The sequence below is a fragment of the Macaca nemestrina genome, chromosome 14 (assembly GCF_043159975.1).
Source record: "Macaca nemestrina isolate mMacNem1 chromosome 14, mMacNem.hap1, whole genome shotgun sequence".
NCBI lineage: Eukaryota > Metazoa > Chordata > Mammalia > Primates > Cercopithecidae > Macaca > Macaca nemestrina.
In genome coordinates this window covers 21,298,533-21,320,124 of record NC_092138.1, presented here as the reverse complement: position 1 = coordinate 21,320,124, position 21,592 = coordinate 21,298,533, and the positions used below count along the sequence as shown (strand labels likewise).

Here is a 21,592-nt window from a genome sequence, read left to right as displayed (position 1 = left end):
AATATTTGACTTATGCTATGCTCAAAATTTTATTTCCTGATTTGGGTAACCAATTTTCCACATTCTTAGGCCAGATTCATATTGACAGTAAATATCTTCACGTCTGGATTGCTAAAACATCAAAGCATGCTTTAATAAACAGGAACAAAAAGCTTGAAAAGACATGGAATGCTTTTAAGTATTCTGTAAGATGGAGTATTAATATATCACCTTTAGGGTTTTTGTCATAGCCTTTTATCACTTGCCAATTTCCTTAACATTTTCTTTAGTTGACTTATTTTATTAAGGTTATTTTGAGAGGAATGTTTGTATCGCTAGTGTACAGGTTGAGTATCCCTTATCCAAAATGCTTGGGACCAGAAATATTTACACTTTCTGACTTTTTTGGATTTTGGAATATTTGCATTATATACTATAGTTGAGAATCCCTGCTCTGAAGATCTGAAATCTGAAATGCTCCAGTGAGCATTTCCTCTGAGTGTTGTGTCAGCACTAAAGAACTTCAATTTTGGAGCATTTTAGATTTCGGACTAGGGATACTCAACCATTATATGTAAACTTAAATCACTCAGGTAAAATAAACGGTGAGTGATTTAAGTTACATAAAATAAATAACTTATATATAGAAAAAAATGAATATAATAATAATAAAATAATACTGTTAAATTTAAGTTAGAAACCCCTGGAATCTCACTCAGTGGTTTTTCCTCTTTGCTAAAAAAGAGATGTTAGGAAGTGTTGGCTAAGTCTTACAAGGTGTAAAGCCATGTATCATTAAAAATACAAGAAATGCTATATGAAATAGCATACCCCAAAACTAATAATACATTTCCAAGCTTAAAAAAAATAAGATTAAGTCCGCAGGTGCCAGAAATAAAGAGTTATTATAGAAGGCTGGTAAAAAGCTAGCACACAGGGTTCTTGCACTGGACACAGGGCTTAGGGTATCACAGCACGAGGGACCTCGTGGTGATGGAAGAAAGGCCTAGACCTGAACTTCTATACAGGGCTCTGGACCTTCAGGAACTTTCCCCTTAACAAAAAGGGCATGGAAAAAAAACCTCTCTCCTCTGGCCTTGGAAAGCATAGTCTACTTGAATCTTGGGTAGAAAATAAAAAGCAACCAGTAGGAGCTGGAGACACTAGTTGTGGACTGCTCATGTCTCAATTTATATTACCTGAATGACGTAGAAATGAATCAAGAAATTAAGATGAAAATTCATCTAGGATCACTGAACACCTAGGACCCTAGGATTCCAAAAGAATCAGATGTGGGCCAGGCGCGGTGGCTCACGCCTGTAATCCCACCACTTTGGGAAGCCGAGGCAGGTGGATCATGAGGTCAGGAGTTCAAGGCCAGCCTGGCCAAGATGGTGAAACCCCATCTCTACTAAAAATACAAAAATTAGCCGGGTGTGGTGGCGCATGCCTGTAATCCCAGCTACTCGGGAGGCTGAGGCAGAAGAATTGCTTGAACCCGGGAGGCGGAGGTTGCAGAGAGGCGAGACTGCGTCACTGAACTCCAGCCTGGGCAACAGAGCAAGACTCTGTCTCAAAAAAAAAAAAAAAAAAAAAAAAAAAAGAATCACATGTGAAACCACTTGGTAGCGCTTACTTCTACAAGCAAGTTTCACTGGAAATCCAATTAGGAGCAAGAAAAAAACTCTCTGAAAGATGAGCTCACATCAAAAAACCCTATAAACTACACTTGGGAATAATACTTTGAGGGATTTCCAGGAGACGCAATAAATAGAAAAATTAGCAATAAAAGTACTAAAAAAATAGAATAACATGAAAGAGGCCATAATGATTAAAGAATGATGTCTAAACCTTTGTTGTGTTAAACCACTCAGATTTGGGGTTGTCACAGCAGGTAATGTCACCAAGCCCTGCATAGCCATTCTGCCTAAAAAAGAAACATCTAAAACATAATAACGCAGAAGTGTTGACAAGCAAGTGGTATTTTTAAAAAACAGAAAAATACTAAACACAAGAAAGCATTACAATATTATTATTATTTATCATTATTATTAGTATTTTGTGGGACAGTCGTCCAGGCTGGAGTGCAGTGGTGCAATCTCGGCTCACTGTAACCTCCACCTCTTGGGTTCAAGTGATTCTCCTGCCTCAGCCTCCCAAGTAGCTAGGATTACAGGTACCTGCCACCATGCACAGCTAAGTTTTGTATTTTTAGTAGAGATGGGGTTTCGCCATGTTGGCCAGCCTGGTCTCAAACTCCTGACTTCAGGTGATCTGCCTGCCTCAGCCTCCCAAAGTGCTGGGATTACAGGCATGAGCCACAGCACCTGGCCAGCATTACACTATTAATGCCCAACAAAACAGACTTCAGAAAAGGCATTATTAAGGCTAAAGAAAGTTATTATTTAGTGATACAAGGAATAATTTTTCAGAAGATGTAATAATTGACAGCCAATGTGTTCTTAACAACATAGCCTCAAAATATGTAAAACACAAATTGAAAATAAATGATTAGGCAAAATAAATTTCATGGGGGAAAATCTGAACATACCTCTCAAGAATTTATAAATTAATTTGAAAAGAAATATATAAGACTATGGCCGATCTGAACAATGCAGTAATATAGCTTGGTCTAATGAGAGATCTGCAGTCAATAAAAACACAGTTTTTTCTTTTTTTGAACTCACCAAAATTTACCATACATGATGTCTCATAAAATACCAAAAGTCAACATCACATGTACTATATTCTCTGACTTCAGGGCCATACCTCTAGTTATCAATCACAAAAAGTCTCCAATCACAGTCTGGAGACTGAAAAACACACGTGTAAGTAACCGAACAATAAAGCCCTGCACATCCAAACTTGTGATAGCAGCTAAAGAAGTTCCTAGAGGAAAATAAATAGCCTCAAGTTCAGATTTTAGGAAATAAGATGAAGTGAATTAGCTAAGCATTCAACTCAGCCCAGGAAGTTATAAAAAGAAACATGCTCTTAGGTGATTTGATGCTATTTATGCTACGTCTGCGCACCTTCTCTAATGATCCTGAATACCACCAAGTGGAGAAAGAACGGTGACAGAAATGGAATTCTCCAATTTGAGAACGGAGCCCACGCATATTCGTAGGTTGTGTGTTTCTGATACTCACACTTCTTCATATGGAAGGCTAATTGCAGTATGTGACAGAGAATGAAGGACAACAAATGCAGAACTTTTGGACATAAATGCACCTTCTTGCCTTTAGAACAGGTACAAAACGAAGCCCATTCTGCATTTTGTATTTTTTCAACATATCTGAATCTGGAGGGATTTGACTGTTGTTGTAGGATTAGCTTTGCCTGAGATTAGGTTCTTTTTAACAGGAAATGAGCAGTGAGCCAAGAGCCGGCACACACATACCAATAGCATTTCTAGATGGTAATGTTTCCTGACAGACACGGATATCCAGCAGCAGGTGGCACCCCTTTTCAGGAATAACCACTTTTACAAGATTGGCCACTAAAACATATACCTCCATAAAAAGTAAAGTAGCAGGTCATGACGTGGGGTTCATTGTTCTTTAGAAAAATGCTGACGGTTATGCTGATATATTTTGGGAAAATGGTTACATAAAGAGAAATACCCTTGTGTCAGAGTTCCTTAAAACCCTCCTGGCTTCCTTCTAGTCTAGTAAGATCTGCTGGACTGATAAGGTTGCTGTCTCTAGAAACAGAGATAAAAAGAAAAAAGAAAACACAAATAAAACCTTTCATGAGGTGCTTGCCTTCCCTCGTTAAGAATATCAATTAGCCCACAGGCTGGAGGACTGCCACGTGAGGGTTCTTGTCTGATAAAGTAGGCTGCTTCATTAAGCCAGCAGTACATGACACCCCGTGAACCACAGAGTACTTATCCAGTTACTCAAAGTAGGAGGTGAGACGGAAGCAGCACTGAGTTTCACACTTTGCCTAATCAAGCTGACCCCAAGACAGGAGATGCCACAATACGAAGCTGGGGTCAAGCCCATGAAATAAGGAAGGCTCTTAGCAACAGTTCGCTAACCCAGCTGGGCCTCTCTCATCCTAGAACAGGTAAGCACTGTGGCCAGGCTGGGAGAAGCATCTTAGAAGCCAGCCAGCTGAAGAGAGATGAAGGAGGGAGGCGAGAGCTGGAAAAGAAAACTGACTGCACACAGTAGGAAGATAGGCGCCGAGCACTCGCCCAGACACCACCTTCTTTAGGGAAGGTGCAAAACTGCACAAACCACAGCCAAACATTCTCAGGTTCTCAGAGGGGGGGGACACAACGCAGCCTCCTTACCCAGGGTCAGATTCTAAAATTCTGCAGGGAGCAAAAGAAATCACTTGTAGCTCAATGATCCTCAAACATTTTCTTGAATTGTTCCCTGAATACAGTGTACATGGTTTTGTATGTCAATTTTTTTTTCTTTTTACAGTGAGACTTATAAACATGAAAATTTGAGGAATGCTGAGCAGGAATAGAAGGAAAGCCTATATTTTTATCATTTCAACTTCTTTGCTTTTCAGAGAATAATTAACGCCTTGGCCGTGAATGATGGATGCATGGAGAATTCTACCTCTTGCCTGCAGACTATCTGCCAGCTTCTATTAATATTTTTCCTATAACCTTAAGATCTATCAATAGATTTGTTTGTTGTGGAGAAGATTAAATTAGATGGCATAATCTCACATTGGAGAGGGGCATATACTTGTTTAGGAAGTGAGTTTACAGTTCACAACCAGGATAGCTCAAAGGGATGTCAAACTGAACATGTTCAAAACCGAATCCTACACCTTCCTCTATGCAAATCTGCTACATCCTACCTTCTCTGTGACGACTTTGAAAAGTGTCCATAAATTGTTTGACACTTGCTTCAAAAGGTGGAGCCTAATTTCCCTTCCCTTAAGTGTGGACTGAACAGAATAAGGTGGAATGGATGGTGGGTGACTTCTAAGGCTAGGTCCTGAAAAGCACTGTGTGCTTTGTTCTCTCTTGGGTCCCTCAGTCTGGGAGAAACCAGCTACCCTGTTGTAAGGACAGTCAAGCAGCCCTGTGGAGAGTCCGTGTGGCAAGGAACTGAGGCTTCCTGTGAAAACCCAGGAAGGAACTGAAGCCTTCTGCCAACAGACTTGTGAACAAGCCATCTTGGAAGCAGATCCTGCAGCTCAAGTCAAGCCTTCAGACACCTGCGGCCCTGGCTAATGCCTTGATGGCAGCTTAACAAGAGACCTTAAGCCAGAACCATCTAGCTAATCCACTCTTGAATTCCTGATACAAACACTGGGAAATAATCAATGTTTGTTGCTTTAAGCTGCTAAACTTTGAGATTATTTATTTTATTCATTTATTTTTTGAGACAGGGTCTTGCTCTATTGCCCAGGCTGGAGTGCAATGGAGTGATCTCGGCTCACTCAAGTCTCTATCTCCTGGGTTCAAGTGATTCTCCTACCTGAGCCTCCCGAGTAGCTGGGATTACAGATGTGCACCACCATGCCCAGCTTATTTTTAGGAGAGACGGGGTTTCACCATGTTGATCAGGCTGGTTTCCAACTCCTGGCCTCAAGTGATCCTCCTGCCTTGGCCTCCCAAAGTGCTGGGATTACAGGCATGAGCCACTGCACAGGGCCAAGATTATTAATTATACAGCAATAGCTAACTAATACATTTCTCATCCTAGTGAATGTCTCTACGTATCACCTGGGCACTCAAGCTCCCAAACCGGCATTCACTCTTACTTTCTTTTCTTTCCCACCATTTCTTCCCCATCCAGTTGGCTGTCCAATCCTATAAATTTACTGCATCCTCTCCACTCCATTCTCACTACAAAAGCCTTAGTTCAAATTCATTTTTTTCATGCAGAAACGTTGCAACCTTTCTGTTTATGATCTTCTTCCCTACCTCCTCCAAATCATAACTAATACCCTTCTCAATCTCAACCTTGACGCCACCTTCTTGTTTAAATCCTCTCAATGTTCCCACTGCTTCAGGGAAAGAATCTGGTTTCAGAGAAGGGCTTACAAGGCCCTCTTAACCTAGCCCCCAAGCCTAGACCCAAGCCTCCTTTCTCATTCCCCACTCCCCACTTAGCCTTGCCAATCTTGCTGTTCTCTACTACTCAGTGTGGACATCTGCATCCTAGGACCTCACCTCCACCCCACAGAGTCAGGAACTGGGACCTCACCTCCACCTCACAGAGTTGGGACCTGGGACCTCACCTCCACCCCACAAGTCGGGACCTGGGACCTCACCTCCACCCCACAAGTTGAGACCTGGGACCTCACCTCCACCCCACAGAGTTGGGTCACGTCCCACAGCACCCCGTGCTTACCTCACGAGGATGCTGCCATATTCCTACGATTTCCTGTTTGAAATGCGTTTGTCCCCACTCCTCCCCACTGCCACCCTCTCCACACACAAGCACACCCAGTGCTTAGCACAGGGCTCAGCACATGGTGGAGATGAATGAGTCACTATTGAACAACACACTGATTTAGACACGTGAAGGTGCCCTGCCCTTTGGGTAAAGTGCTCCTCAGAATGTCTCGCCACATATTGAAACTTGAACATAAAAATTCTCTTCCAGGCCAGGCATGGTGGCTCACACCTGTAGTCCCTGCACTTTGGGAGGCCAAGGTGGGTGGATCACCTGTGGTCGGGAGTTCGAGATCAGCCTGACCAACATGGAGAAACCCTGTCTCTACTAAAAATACAAAATTAGCCGGGCGTGGTGGCAGGCACTTGTAATCCCAGCACTTAGGAGGCTGAGAAAGGAGAATCGCTGGAACCTGGGAGGCAGAGGTTGCAGTGAGCTGAGATCATGCCATTGCACTCCAGCCTGGGAAACAAGAATGAAACTCCGTCTCAAAAAAGAAAAAAAAAAAAAAAGTCTTCCAACAAATTCATTTTGATAAGAAGTTAAGCTTTTGTCAAAACATAATTTAGAAATATAGGTGATGCTTATGGAAATGTTTTACAAAGAAGTCATCGCTGTGAATCCAATTAGGCAATGGTCATCCTCTGGTGTGGCACATATTGTGCTCTCTCCTTCAACAGTAAAAGCTCTCAGATAATATCAGGAGCAACTGGGAGTGAATTTGAAAGAATGAGGTTCTTCCAAAGGGAGAGGGGGAAAGTAGACCATTGTTTTTCTTCAGAATTGGAGACAATCTTCAATGCCGGGGGCACCAGCACCTGCAGGACGCCCAAGTGAGCAGCAGAACTGGCTGGGCTCGCAGCACAGGCTCCTGCAGCCTTCACTTCACCTGCTCAGCATCTCCTGGGATTTACACTTCGGGAAGACCGCCTGCCTGCCCCACCCTCCTGCCCGTGAGATAAGCTCACAAAGGGTCCCCTTCCCCACAGTGTAATGCAATGGCTGCACTCTTCCAGTTTGACTTCCTGCCCCAAGTAGTTCAAGAGTGTGAAGTCATTCAAATGCCTTGGACAATCTGGCACCAGAAATATGAACCACAGGAACACACGTAGACAAGATACTCCTTCAGCTGCTGCTCCGCAGTTATATTTGCTGATCCGCAGGGCATGGGAGGCTTGACTTTTCTGGAGCTGGGGGCAGCACAGTGTTTCTGGAAGGGCTTTGCATGCTCTACAGTTTCTGTGGCAACAACTCAGCTCTGTTGTCCTAGCACAAAAGTAGCTATAGACAATATGTAAATGCATGGGTATGGCTGTGTTCCAGTAAAACTTTATGTACAAAAATAGGTGGCTGACTGGACTGGGTTTGGTGGGTAGTATAGGGGGAGGTTTGACAACCGCTGTCCTAGAGTCTCACAACTTAAATAACATTTCATTTTCTTAAAGTTGAATGTATTTTTAAAACTGTGAAGCTCTCATATTGGTGCAAGTGGTACACCCAAATGTATTTCTATGAGGAATATAAATTGAGGTATAGATTTTAGTTGTAGTCATCAGAATTTTAAATACACATAGCCTTTGATCAGCTGTTATAGGAATGTATAGGAATACTCACAGGTATATACCAAGATAGATGTAAAAAGATGTTTACTGTAAAAATACAAAAACAAAACTGGAGGGTTTTTTAAAACAGTTTGAATTTGATAATCATGCAAACATAAAATAATGAAAAATTTCTCGGATCTCTGATTTTCCCAACTGTGCTATGCTGAGTCTTCCGTCCCTGCATCATGCGATCGTGTTACTTTCAGTTACTAAAATCTAATCTAGTCTAAAACAGCTAAAAATTGTATCTCCTTCACTCTCCTACCTGCGCCAACCAAAGCTGTGCTTCAGGGAATTTGGGATAGGAAGGGTTCCCCCATTCCTCCTCTTACCCCAGGATTCCGGTCTGTGAAAAGGGCCTGGGTAGGAGGGTGAGGTGGAAACTGGAGAGAGGCTTGCCATTCTCTCACTCCTCTTCCCAGCCCAAACTTTGGGAGCCCCTCCCTCTGTTGGAAACTTGTAGGAGTTCCTTGAGGGCCCATGGGGCCTCCCCACTGTCCACTTCACTGATACAGGAGAACTGGCTTCACTCCACATCTTCCTTTTGTCCCCAGCTCCTGGCACTGCCTCTGGCTGAGGCCTTCTCACCTTGGGTGGCATCTTACTTTGGAGGGCTTCCATAGCAAAGTATCGCACACTGGGTGACTTCACCAACAGAAATGTACTTGCTCACAATTCTGGAGGTTGGAAGTCTGAGAGCAAGGTGTCATAAGGGTTGGTTTCTTCTGAGGCCTCTCTCCTGGACTTGAAGATGGCCATCTTCTTTCTTTTCACAGTCATCCCTTCTGTGTGTGTGCAGGTCCTAATCTCTTTTCCTCAAAAAGACACCAATCCTACTGGATTAGGGCCTACCCTAGTGAATTCATTGTAAAGAAATCATCTCCAAATACAAGACAGGACTTCAACGTGTATGGATTTGGAGAGACATAGTTCAGAGCATAACAGGTGGGATATTACAAAATGAGTCAAATCTACTACTGTCCATGGGGTCACTGCACCCACAGGACACCTGTACCACCCTGTCCCTCCACACAGTGATAGCGTAAGGTCACACCACCACCACCCTCTCATGAAGGTTTTTTTTTTTTGAGATGAAGTTTCACTCTTGCCACTCAAGCTGGAGTGCAGTAGCACAATCTCAGCTCACTGCAATCTCCGCCTCCTGGGTTCAAGCGATTCTCCTGCCTCAGCCTCCTGAGGAGCTGGGATCATAGCCACGTGATACCACACCCAGCTTTTTGTATTTTTAGTAGAGAGGGGTTTTCACCATGTTGGCCAGGCAGGTCTCGAACTCCTGACCTCAGGTGATCCATCCACCTTGGCCTCCCAAAGTGCTGGGGTTACAGGCATGGGCCACCATGCCTGGCCTTGAATGTTCTTTTCATTGGCTCAGGCAGAATCAGGGCAGACCCACAGTCCAGTCTAAGCAGACTTCCAGCTGGGCGTGAGATGCCAGTCTTCCTTGTGGAAGGAATTCCAACTCTTTACTCAGGACTCTTCTGGGGCAACCCTCACTTGGCTTTGGAGGAGCAGAAAGGGATGCACCCCAGTACTTCTAACAAGGCAATGACTTCATAATTCCCTCACTCCTCCCCAGTCTTCTGCTCACATGGAATGGGCTGAGTTCGGTAAATCTGAGTCACCTTTTAAGAGGCCTTCAGGGAAACATATATCTCAACTGCCAAGAGCTTCTTGCCTTCTCTCTCTTTGGGATAAAGAGTACTTTGCACCACTTTGCCCTCAGCCTTGGACCCTAGCTGTTCATTCAGCTGTCATTCAGCCTTGGACCCTAGCTGTTCATTGTGACTTAACACAATTTTCCACTCAAAATTTTTTTTTTTTTTTTTTTTTTACAAAAATGCAAGTGCTAATCTAAAAGTCTATCAGTAAGGGAGTGATTAAATAAAGCATGAAACTCATTATGGCATATCAATGTATAAAAAAAGTCTAAATGTATTGACATAGAATGGTATTTAAGACGTATCTAATAAAAACTCAAGTTACAAAATGGTACATTTAGAATGATACTATTTCCATAAAATTAGATACATTTATATGTATTTTTAGATATGGATAATATCGAGGAAGAATACATTGTTAATAGCAGTTACCTACTTGGAGTAGGCACAGGGGTGAAAGGAATTTCTACATTTGATTCATTTTACTTTTCTGTGTTTCAATTTTTTAAATTAAAATTTAAATTCAATTTTTTAAAATACGAACATGTGACAACATTTTCAAATAAAAAGGTAATTTTAAAATATTAAGATTCTATGCACTTCTAGGAATCTTGGGCAAATTCAAGTTAAGGTTAGAAAAAAAGAAGTGCTTAGTAAGTAGTAATTTCAGTTGTTTATCAGTAGCAGCATTACGATGTCACATCCACTGCTACATTATTGGGACTCCTGACATTTTCCAAAATAAAGTGTAGGAAGCAGCAGAAATAGCGAAGCACATGAGCTGAAATGTTAGCACTGAAAAAGAAAGCCAGAAAAGCCCGGGCTCAGATTAATCCCTCATTATGGAGGTCCTGCTGTTTCCACTGTCCACACGTCCATTATATTTGTTCATCTTCACAAATATTTTCTGAAGGTCTGATCTGGGCAAACAATGGGTATTTTAAAATAAATAAGACACACCTGCCTCTCACGGCTGTTGCTGTATATAGCCTGGCTGATTCATCTTCCGCAATAGGTTGTTTTAAATGTATCTAATTCTATCCTTGCGTTGCAGTCTGTTTTCCAATTCAATAGTTTCTCTTTTGCAACGGTCTTTTCACTTTGATTTCTTTCACTGTTGCTTTGTTTATTTTGTTAGATTTGTTTAGATTTACTGTTTTTGGTTTTTTTTTTTTTCAGTTTTGGATTTTTAAAACTAGTTGCTTAAAAAAATTTTATTATTTATGTTCTTGTCCTTAAAGAAAAAAGAAACTCTTTGATTTTCACATAGTATTTCTCTGACTTCAAAAGCCTTTATACTTTTAAAATTAGCATCGTTTTTGATAGGATTTCTTTAAGGCATTGTTTGCTGGTCCTGTTCCACAGGTGAGGAAAATGAGGCAGAGAACGAAACATTTCCATTTGGATGACCAAACCATCAGCTCCTAAAGGGCTGCGGAAGCTGAGAGCACTGCTGGCAGCTGATCCTCCTGAACAAAAATTCAGCAAATTTTGTTTATTTGCTGAATAAACAGAATATATGTACACCAGTGTTCGGTCCTTTGGGTGACACCATCCCATTTTTATTTTCTGGATTTCCTTCCTGATGGGTCCATTGTTCCTCATTTTCCTCTAGCATTAAATTCCTTTATCTTTTCATTCCCATACAGTCGCTGCCTGTGGTTGAAAACTGAGCCACCTCTCAGGCCCCAGTGACTGTCCTGGAGAAGTCCAGGAAGCAGGCCTGCTGCAAGATCCGGGCAAACTCCTGGAATCCATTCCCCGACATCAGCCTATGAGCTCAAACCTGGGACTGACCCGGGGCCGACATAAGAACGAACACTCCCTCCACATCCCATGAGGATTTGCACTCCAGTGTTCCAAACCATCCTGGGGCAAATGGGACACAGTGACAAGTGGTCATATCTTTACGCCAGCATTTGCCAGAGCCTGTGCCCAGAGAACCAGCTCCACAGATCTATGCCAAAAGGCTCTGTGTCAGTTAAGTTTGTGAAGCATCATATATTATATTCTCTGGGGATTGGCTGGGTGTGGTGGCTCATGCCTGTAATCCCAGCACTTTGAGAAGTTGAGGTCAGGAGTTTGAGACCAGCCTGGCCAACAGAGCAAAACCCTGTCTCTACTAAAAGTACAAAAATTAGCTGGACGTGGTGGCGGACACCTTTAATCCCAGCTACTCGAGAGGCTGAGACAGGAGAATCACTTGAACCCGGGAGTGGAGGTTGCAGTGAGCTGAGATCGCGCCACTGCACTCCAGCCTGGGAGACAAGAGCGAGACTCCATCAAAAAAAAAGAAGAAGGAAGGAGAAAGAGAAAGGAGGGAGGAAGGGAGGAAGAAAAGAAAGGAAAAAAGAAAAATGAAAAGAAGAAAAGATTTCTTGGTCAAAATGAGGCATACAAAATCAAACAGATTTCAGATTTCTTTTCTAGAGGACATCTCAGAATCTATAACAGGTTCTTGGGCATTATAAAGTCCTTCCTTGGCCGGGCGCGGTGGCTCACGCCTGTAATCCCAGCACTTTGGGAGGCCGAGGCAGGTGGATCATGAGGTCAGGAGATCGAGACCATCCTGGCTAACACAGTGAAACCCCATCTCTACTAAAAATACAAAACCAAAATTAGCCAGGCATGGTGGCAGGCGTCTGTAGTCCCAATTACTCAGGAGGCTGAGGCAGGAGAATGGCTGTGAACCCAGGAGGCAGAGCTTGCAGTGAGCCAAGATCCTGCCGCTGCACTCCAGCCTGGGCGACAGAGCGAGACCCCGTCTCAAAAAATAAATAAATAAATAAATAAAAATAAATTAAAATAAATAAATAAATAAATAAATAAATAAAGTCCATCCTTCCTTCCTTCTTTCCTTCCTTCGAGAAGCACAGGTCTGAGACATAACCCCAAGAGATGTATGGGCCTCTCTGGACAGCTAGGACTGCATCTAACAATAATCTAGTAAATGCAGCCTGAACTGCTATGTGGTATTTTTATTCCAGAAAGCCTCAAGACTCTGGAGTCAGACTGCCTGCACTTGAACCTTGGCTCTGACCTTTTAAAATGTGTAAATTTACAGAAGTTACAGAATTTCTATATGCCTGTTTCCTTATCTGTAAAATGGGGAAAGTAACACTACCTACTTAGAAAGTTGTTGTAAGGATTAAACGAGTTGATTTAGGTAGGGATAGGGAACACTGCCTTGCCAATCATGACTGATGACACATAAGGATTAGATATTGCTGTTATCATCATTTCAGTAATTTTGTTAAAAATTAAATACAATACTGGTTTTCAAAAGCAAGTGACCTGGATTCCCATGGAATTTTTTGAAAAAATAGGAAAATATATTCTACAATTTATTTGAAATTTCAAGGGACCTCAAATAGCCAAAACAATCTTGAAAAAGAATAAAGCTGGAAGTCTTATGCCTCCTAATTTTAAAACTAATTACAAAGCTACAGTAATCAAAACAGTATAGTACTGGCATAAACACTGATACAGTTGAGCACCATGGCTCACTCCTATAATCCCAACTACTAGGAAGGCTGAGATAGGAGGGATTGCTTGAGCCCAAGAGTTTGAAGCTGCAGTGAGCTATGATTGTATCATGTCACTGCACCCCAGCCTGGATGAGTCTCTAAAAATAAATAAATAAAAAGACAGATATATAGACTAGTGGAATAGAATAGAGAGTCAAGAAATAAACCCATGCCTATATTGCCAAATGATGTTTGATAAGGTTGCTGACACCATTTAGTGGGAAAATTATTCAACAAATGATGCTAGAAAAACAAGATATCCACATGTAAAAGAATGAAGTTGGACCCTCACCTTATACAATATACCAAAATCGCTCAAAATGGATTAGAGATAAAAACATAAGATCCAAAACAGAAACTTCTAGCATAAAACATCGATGAAAAACTTCATGACATTGGATTTGACAATTCCTTGGATATGACATCAAAAGCATAGAAAACAAAAGAAAAAATAGATGGGACAACATCAAACTTCAAACCTTCTGTGCATCAAAGGATGCAATCAAGAGTGAAAGGCAACCTTGAAAGGGATTACAGTAATCTATTATATATTTTTACGAGAGAAAACGTTTGCAAATCATATATGATTTGCATATACATATATTTGCATTTACATGAGAGAAAACGTTTGCAAATCATATATCTGATAAGGGGTTATAATAGAATATATAAATAACTCCTAAAACCCAACAACAAAAATATAAATAACCTGATTAAAAAATGGGCAAATGACTTGAAATGGGCAAAGACATTTCTCCAAAGATGATATGCAAATGGTCAACAAGCATATGAAAAGATGCTCCACATCACTAATCATTAGAAAAATGCAAATCAAAACTACAATGATATATCACTTCATACTCATTAGGATGGCAACCGTTAAAAAAAAGAAAAAGAAAACAGAAAATAACAAGTGTTGGTGAGGATATGGAGAGATTGGAACTCTTGTGCACTGTTAGTGGGAATACAAAATGATGCAGCCTCTTTTAAAAACAGGATGATGGATCCTCGAATCAATTAAAAATAGAATTATCATATGATTTAGCAATCCCACTTCTCATTATAAGTCCAAAAGAATTGAAAGTAGGATCTCAAAGAGATATTTGCACAACCACATTCATAGCAGCTATAGGCATAATAACCAATAGGTGGGAGCAACTCAAGCGCCCATTGATGGATGAATGGATGTATTAGTCCATTTTTATACTGCTACAAAGAACTACCTGAGACTGCGTAATTTATTAAAAAGAGAGTTTTAATTGACTCACAGTTCCACATGGCTGGGGAGGCCTCAGGAAACTTACAATCATGACTGAAAGCAAAGGGAAAGCAAGGCACGTCTTACATGGCAATAGAAGAGAGAGAGAGAGAGAGAGAGAGAGAGAGAGAGAGCAAAGGGGGAAGTGCCATACTTGTAACCAGATCTCATGAGAACTCTTTCATTATCATAAGAACAGCAGGGGGGAAGTCTGCCCTCAGGGTCCAATCACCTCCAACCAGGCCCCGTCCCGGACACAAGGAGATTATAATTCAAGATGAAATTCAGGTAGGGACACAGAGCCAAACCATATTAATGGATAAAGAAAATGTGGTATATATGCATACATGAAATATTATTCAGCCTTAAAAAGGAAGAAAATCCAGTCACAGGCTATAGTATGAATGAACTTTGAGGACATCATGCTAAATGAAATCAGCCAGTCACATAAGCCAGTCACACACACAAAAACAAAAAACCATTACTGTATGATTCCACCTATCTGAAGTAGCTAAAGCGGTGACATTCACAGAAACAGAAATGGTTGAAACGGGTGGTTGCCAGGGGCTGGGGAGATGGGGAAATGTTGTTTAATGGGTATTGAGTTTTAATTTTAAGAAATGAAAACGTTCTGGAGATCTAGGCACAGCAATGTGAATGTACCTACCGTAACTGAACTGTACACTTAACAATGGTTAAGATGGTAAATTTTACGTTATGTGTTTCTTACCACAATCAAAAAAATAAAAATAAAAAAATAAAAAGCAGGTGCCCTGGGAAAGGGTACAAGATAGGTTTTTCTAAGCTCACGAAACCACTTTCAGATCATAAATCTGGAGGTGAACAGCCTGAAAGGGACACTTAGAGCTGTGGGATCTGTCTGTGAAGATCTCGACTGTGTGGGTGCCCACCCAGGCGCACTAGAGCTTGATGTCCTAGGACAACTGATGCTTCCGCCACTGCTTCAATTTAGGCATCATTTTTACCCCTGAACCACCAGAAAGGTGCTCTTCAACTGCTCCCACAAGGAGGTATATCCTATCAGCCTGTGGAAATAAATTATCTCAGAATGTCACATAAAACACTTGTAAAAGGATCCCAGATTTATGTTAAAAACTCCTTTCAGGGAATTCTTATCAGCTAGAGGTTATAAAAAAACACTGGCAATTAAATCTAGTCAGGGCATATCTTTTAAAAGATATATTGTCACCTTGAAATTTTAAGTAAAGTCCAAATAGTTTATTTTAAAGATAAACTGATATTTTAAATACATTAAAAACACGGAGGAACTCTGAGAGTCATGGGAAGTGGCAAAGGCAGAGGAGGTGACAAAATGAGACCTCCCTGGAGGCCAGAATTAGCAGGAGACAGTGAAGGCGATAAAAATGTTAGGAGAGAGAAGAGATCTGGCTCTTGATCTTAGCCAGAAGCCCCTTAGTAGACGGAGTGATTTAGACTTTAAAAGAGGCTTTATTTTCTCAGAGAGATTAATTTACAAAACTTTTAAAAAGTCTTATTCATTATAAAAATATAGTTTACTTATAGAAAACTTACAATATATATTTCTTATATAAAAATAGAATTATATATGATAGAAAATATAAAGGCAAAATATTCCTAAATTTTGCCACTATGGATGATCACTATTAACTTTTTTTTTTTTTTTGAGTTGGAGTTTCACTGTCGTTGCCCAGGCTGAAGTGCAATGGTGTTATCTCGGCCCATGACAACCTTCGCCTCCTGGGTTCAAGCGATTCTCCTATCTCAGCCTCCCAAGTAGCTGGGATTACAGGCATGCACCACCATGCCCAACTAATTTTTTGTATTTTTAGTAGAGATGGGGTTTCTCCATGGTGGTCAGGCTGGTCTCAAACTCCCGATCTCAGGTGATCCACCTGCCTCGGCCTCCCAAAGTGCTGGGATTACGGGTGTGAGCCACTGTGCTCAGCCCCACTATTTTTATTTTATTTATTGATACGCAATAGATGTATATATTTTGGGGAGTACATTACATTATAATTTAATACATTAATATAATTTGTAGAGATCAAACCAGCATCATTTGGGATAGCTATGACTTGAAATATTTGTGTATTCTTTATGCTAAAAAATATTCAAATTTTTCTTTCAACTATTTAAAAAATATATAATAGATTACTGTAAACAATAGTCACTCTAATGATCTGGCAAAAACTAGGGCTAAGTTCTTCTACCAAACTGTACATTTGTACCCTTTAATTGACCTCTCTTCATCTCCTCCTGACCATTAACTTTTTCAGTGTATTCAGATGTAATAGCCCAGTGTCCTCCCCAGACTCTTTCTTCTTTTGATAACAGCACCTCTATTCCCCTTTGCGGAAAAATTTCTCCATCACACTAAGTCCCAGGGTTTGAGGATTGAAGGTAATCTCCTTTCCCTGCAGAGACAGGCACCTGACCCAGGACTGACCAATCAGCAGAGTCCCCACCCCTGCCACAGTGATTGGTTCCACGAATAAGCATGTGATACCAGTTCTTCCAAGGAGAGACTCAACCCAGATTTTGTTGAAAACTCTGGGAAAAAGAAAGCCTTTCTCTGGGGATTGCAGCTGACTGTAATGTAAACCTGAGGGCCTATGGAGAATCCTTTCTGTATTAAGAAACGGAGACAATGAGTGAAGGAAAAAAAATGGGTAAACATTGACTGCGTGTTTGGAGCTTCCTTATTCACCTCTGCCTAGAGCCAGATTAGTTCTTTGGTTTTCGTAATATGAGCCAGTTAATATTCTTTTTAACCTAAGCAGGGTAAGTTGAGTTTTTGTCACCCATCACCCAAAATGACCTGACTGATAAAACAGATTGGGAAAAATACATATGCTCTCAGGAAGCTTACACGTGGGTATATTCTTGTTTACAGAGACAGGGTTAACTCCCATATAAAGGAAGTGCCAGGGTCATGATCCCTGAAATTAGGCGTACCTTCACATGTTTGTTGGATGAATGCATTTCTGTTTATCACTCCTCTAATCCTGAATGCAAATGAAAGAATATCATAGAATATCATGTGGGGAGGGACATGCCCTGAAATCTGATGCTAACATATATGTGTGTGTGTGTGTGTGTATACATATGCTCCATAAATTTGTATTTGTATCCATAAATATTTGTGTATGCGTATATATACATATATACACATATGTATTTGTGTACACCATGAATTTTTGTGTGTGTCTATACATAAAATATATAGTATACATCATATGTACATATAATATATATACACACATATAGACACACACAAATGTATATTGATGGGGTACAATGTGATTTTTGGCATATATTTACACTGTAGAATCATTAAAGAAAATTGACAAATGCATCACCTCACATACTTGCATTTTTTGTGGTGAAAACATTTAAGATCTACTTTTTTAGTAATTTTGCAATATACAGTGCATGATTATTTATTATCGTCACCACTCTGCAACAGATCACTAAAGTTTATTTTTCAGATCTAACTGAAATTTTGTACCCTTTGATCAACCACTCTTCTTTCCCTCACCCCCTCCCCAGCCTCTGGCAACCACCATTCTACTCTACATCTATGAGTCAGAGGCTACTTTTTAAAAAAACTGTTTGAGTTTGTCTGGCCTGCTAGCTTGTCTCCCAGGACGGTTTCTCAGAGACAAGTCAAAGGGAGCGGGGAGAGGAGGAGGAGTTGGCTGCAGATTCAACCCCAGGGCAGCTCCAGAGCCCCGGTGCTCCCTTCCTGCCTGAGTCTCATTTCCTCCACTTTCAATGGTTGGGGTCTAACAGATCTAAGTTAGCGACCTCTTGGCAGTGGGAAAATTCCAGATTACACTTAGGGTTTCAATGCTCTTTGGGGATTCTGGACTTCCTTAGATATCCACCTTAAAGCTGCTGGACTTCTTCAGGTCCCTTCATACACATCCACCTGCAAGAAATTTCTCCTTAGCCTTTCACACCAGTTTAAGAAAAACAATGCTCACAAACAGGGAGGCGATCTACCCTGGTGGCGTCAATGGGACTCACTCCACTTCTGCCTGTTATTATTTATTTATTTATTTTTGAGATGGAGTCTTGCTCTGCCGCCCAGGCTGGAGTACAGTGGTACAATCTCAGCTCACCGCAACTTCCACCTCCTGGGTTTGAGCAGTTCTTCTGCGTCAGCCTCCTGAGTAGCTGGGATTACAGGCCTGCACCACCACGCTGGGCTAATTTTTCTGCTTTTTGTAGAGACAGGGTTTCACCATGTTGGTTAGGCTGATCCTGAACTCCTGACCTCAAGTGATCCACCCTCCTCGGCCTCCCAAAGTGCTGGGATAACAGGCGTGAGCCACTGCGCCCGGCCACTTCTGTCTCTTATTAACCATGTAACTGTGCTAAAGTTACTGACTTCTCTTAAGACTTAGTTTCCTCATCTGCAAAATGGGAATGAGAGGAGAGATTTCAAAGAGATAATGAGTAAAGTGCTCGGCAACAGTTCCATTATATGATTACTTCTAACATTACTATTATTATTATTATTAGAAGATGCTGGGTTACACTTAGCCTTCTATATTCACTCTGAGTCTCCCAGGAGGTCATGGATCCCCTGAAGGGATGCAGAGACTCATCATTGAAGTACAATAAATGGTTTATGGGGTTGGAGGTCTGTCACCATTCACAGGACCATCAGGAATTCCTGGCACATATGCTGTCACATTCCTAAGGTATCTATTATGGGAGGAATTGCATCCCCCAAGAATCTTATGTTGAAGTCTTAACCCTTAGTACCTCAAGATGTGTGTTTGGAAATGGGGTTTTTGCAGAGGTAATTAAGTGAAAATGAAGTCATTTGGGTGGACCATAGTCCAATATGACTGGCATCCTTATAGCAAGAGGAAATGTGGACACAAACACACACAGAGGGAAGACCAGAAGACATGGGGAGAAGACAGTCATATGCAAGCTAAGGAGACAGAGGCCTCGGAAGAAACCAATCCTAGCTATACCTTGATCTCAGACTTCCACAACTGTGAGAAAATAAATGTCTACTGTTTAAGCCACCTCGTCTTTGGTACTTTGTTATAGCAGCCCTAGCAAACCAATAAAGTATCAGATCTTCACTGGTATATCCAGTGTCAAGGAGGAGACTCTTGACTCTGGAAGGAGTATATCAGTCCTTTCACTCATCTTCTCTGCTAGAAAGCCCTTCTATGGCTGCCTGACAGATCTCCAGGGAGAGAGAGAAACCTAAGTTAGGCCCCTCGACACTGGGAGAAAGAGGCCATCCCGCTTACTTACATGTATCCTGCTGCACAATATAATCATTCTATGAAGCTAATTACAAGACTTGATTAATTTCATACCCTCCTGAGGGATACGTTCAGTAATCATATGGCTCTGCCAACCTCTTGGGGAGAACTGATTCATTTAACCATCTCTTTTTCATTTCTATGTCTTCGTTGCATAAATGTAGACAGATATTCAGGGAAGAAAATGTGCTTATGCTTTTAAATAATTGTTATTCACAGAGTTATAGCATTATATGAGATTCCGTAACTCTCTCTTTACATCACTCACATTTTTGGGTTACCAGGTCCCTGCTGATAGATGAAAGGACTGGAAAATAAACATAACAGCTCAATAACAGCTATATCCAGCTAGTGGCAAGTACATAAAAAACTTGGTGAGACACTCATCATAGGAAATCCAACCTCTGCCTTTATTGCCAAGACAGGAGGTTTTTTATTTTTATTTTTATTTTTTTGAGACAGGGTCTTGCTCTGTCACCCAGGCAGGAGTGCAGTGGCATGAACACGGCTCACTGCAGCCTTGACTTCCCAGGCTCAAGTGATCCTCCCACCACAGTCTCCAAGTAGTTGGAACCACAGGCATCCACGACCATGCCTGGCTGTTTAAAAAAAATTTTTGGTGGAGTCAGGGTCTCACTGTGTTGCCCAGGCTGGTCTTGAACTTCTGGCCTCAAGAGATCCTCCCGCTTTGGCTCCAGAGTAGATGGGACCACAGGTGTGTGCCACCACACCCAGCTAAGTTTAAATAATTTTTTTTTTTGTAGGAGACGGTGTCTCACTATGTTGCCTAGGCTGGTCTCAAACTCCTGGCCTCAAGAGATTCTCCCATCTTGGCCTCCTGAGTAACTGGGACCACAGGTGTGTGCCACCACAACTGGCTAAGGCATTTTCTGCAATTTTTTCATAGAGATGGGGTCTCACTGTATGGCCCAGCCTGGGCTCAAACTCCTGGCCTCAAGTGATCCTCCCACCTCAGCCTCCCAAAGTATCAGGACTACAGGCATGAGCCACTGCATCCAGCCCAGCCATGAGCCTTGATTACATCTGAACTTAGTCTAACGTACAAGGAAAACTTCCCCATGACCAGCCCAGGAATGAGGCTCAACTCCATCCCATACTTGCCTTCCTTCAATGATCACTACTGACCTTTCTACAGATGAATAGTCTCTAGCGCTCCTTTCATCTCCATTTTACCTGTCCTCCTTACCTACCTCATGCTCAGCTGCTCTCTCGGGATCACACTATGTTGGTTTCACTCCTATTTTATTTTAGGAAGAACTACTTTTAGAACATCCAATTTCATCAACCTTTCCTGGATATTTCTGGGAACTGGATGTAGAAGAATATAACTGTTAAGGGACAACATCGGTGGGCAATGGTGGCTTTATGAATGGGACTTTCATCTTGGGTTTGGGCAGCACCAAATCCTGCTTTTCCAGGCAATACTGAAAGCATGTGTTTGGTGTTCAGTTTTTGGATTGGAAGGGATATTGAATGCTCTCTCTCTCCAGGTAAAACCATATCAAGATTCTTCTGGTCATCTGCCTAGGGTTTCCAAAGCAGACTGCCACAAGCTTTGACAGCTGTGGCTTCTTTCTGATACTGTTTGTTTCTCAGGCTATTCATTCCGGCAGGAGTTCAACAAACATTTGAGTCCTAGAGTCATATGGAAAGTGCTAGCGTGCGGGGAGGCTGTATTACAAAAAGAATGGATCAGAGACACATTCTGCTCTCAGAGAATTTAAAATCTAGGAGGATAAAGAGGAAAAGACACATACAGGTTCACACAAAACAGCACAGGAGGGGCTAAAAGCCATGGGAGTCCTACACGAATTTCAGAGGCAGCAGCAGCTCCTCCAGATGCGGGGGTAGAG

General features: G+C 41.6%; 1 protein-coding gene across 12 annotated transcripts in view; it reads right to left on the bottom strand.

Moving 5' to 3' along the window:
• Positions 1-21,592, bottom strand: part of LOC105498705 (prune homolog 2 with BCH domain) — a 290,345-nt gene that overhangs the window by 46,027 nt on the left and 222,726 nt on the right. The window lies entirely within an intron of this gene.